Genomic DNA, 1922 nt, shown 5'->3' with positions numbered 1-1922 from the left:
CATTTGCCATGCAGAAGGTTTTGAGTTTAATGTATTCCCTTTCATTAATTTTTGCTTTTGTTGTTTGTACTTTGGTGTCCTGTCCAAAAAAAAAAAAAATCATTGTCAAGACCAATATTGATGAGCTTGTTTCTTATGTTTTCTCCTAGGAGTTTATGGTATTGATTCTTATGTTTATGATTTTGATCCATTTCAAGTTAATTTTGTGAGTGGTATGAGATAGAAGTTTCCTTGTTCCACCTGTGTTTCTCTAGTTTTCTCAGCACCATTTGTTGAAGACACTATCCTCTCCTCATTGGCTTCCTTATCACATAGTAGTTGACCATATATGCTAGAATTTAATCCTGGGCTTTCTATTCTGTTGTATTAAACTATGTGTCTGTTTTTTGTGCAATCACCTTACTGTTTTTATTACTAACACTTTGAAATATAGTTTGAAATCAGGAAGTGTGAGGCCTTCAGCTTTTTTCTTTTTTTCTTAGGATTGTATTCACTCCTCAGGTTCTTCTGCCGTTCCACACAAATTTTAGAATTTTTTCTTCTATTTCTGTGAGGAATGCCTTTGACATTTTGATGGAAATTATGTTGCATCTGTAGATCACTTTGGGTAGTGTGGCCAGTTTTACAATATTAATTCTTCTTATTCATGAATAAGGTATGTAAAAATATGGAATTCTTCACAAATTTGCATGTCATTCTTAAACAGGGACCATGCTAAGCTCTCTGAATCATTCCAATTTTGTGTACGTGCTGCCAACCAAACATTAGGGATCTTTTATAGAAGCAGATTTCTTATAGCATGCCCACTAATGGAGGCCCTAAAACTTAGGGCTGTCATTAGTCCATAAGGAATCTTTACCTGAATTTAACAAAGTTCACAGACAATATCCAAAGCCAAGGTGCCTTGTTCTGCGTGTGGAATATTAGCTGGATTTTACCTTTGTATACCCATTTTTTCTAGGTAGGTTAGTAGAGCCCACAACCTAAAGAACTCAGTGTATAATACCTGCTAACTCTTCTATTTTTATTAGTTTCATGCCAATTAGAAGAGGTTGGCAATGTAACTTACAGAATAGGAGATAAATGCTTGTGGTATTGTCTCAGAATCTTGCCCTGTTTAAAACTCATGGCTGCTGTGCAAAAAGAAAAATAATTCATAGGAAAGTTATATCCTTTGTTGTAATTTTCACACCTTTAAAAACAATAAAAAGAAACTGTTATGAAAAAGGACAAGTGGAAGCTCTAAGAGAGAAGTATTTAGTCTCTTGTATATTTCTTACATACTTGCTTAATAATTACTATGTTGAATTGGAATTATGTGTATATTTTTTGCTTATTCCCAAATACTCTCCTTAAAGGCAAGGAGAATGTGTTTCATATTTGAATTCCAAGCAAAGAGTACAGTGCCACATAGTTGGCATTTAATGAATACATAATACTCATTTTTCACTATTTTACTTCCTTAAGGATTACTAGTGGAAAGGATCTGAGATGTAAATTTTGAAATAGCAACATAGATTCTTTTTAATGTGACACACATAGAAGAATTGTTTTCTATACTCATCCATTTATTTCTAAGACTACTACATCTTGGAAGTACACTTTTATAAAAATTATACCTTACAATACTGTTAATAAATATTATAATTAATAGTTAAATTTTTAATGCCAAGTCTTTAACTTTACTTTTATTTTGTTCTATTTTACTCCCAGACTTTGAATGAGGCAATAATGTCAAGTCCTGTGTCAGTCATTATTACAGTTCATACTTGAACAATATGTAGATTAGGGGAATTACGCCCTGTGCAGTGGAAAATCTATGTATAACTTGGGACTCCTCAAAAACTTAAGTATGAATAGCCTAAAGACCAGAAGCTTTACCAGTAACATAAATAGTTGATTAACATGTATTTTTCTGTGTG

General features: G+C 32.6%; 1 non-coding gene across 1 annotated transcript; it reads right to left on the bottom strand.

Annotated features, from left to right (window-relative positions):
• Nucleotides 1–661: 661 nt before the first annotated feature.
• On the bottom strand, nt 662–764 carry LOC115526516. The gene has a single exon (XR_003972616.1). It is a non-coding gene; the product is annotated as a U6 spliceosomal RNA (small nuclear RNA).
• Nucleotides 765–1922: the final 1158 nt, after the last annotated feature.

The sequence above is a fragment of the Lynx canadensis genome, chromosome A1 (genome assembly GCF_007474595.2).
Source record: "Lynx canadensis isolate LIC74 chromosome A1, mLynCan4.pri.v2, whole genome shotgun sequence".
Lineage (NCBI taxonomy): Eukaryota > Metazoa > Chordata > Mammalia > Carnivora > Felidae > Lynx > Lynx canadensis.
This window is presented reverse-complemented; position numbering and strand designations above follow the sequence as displayed.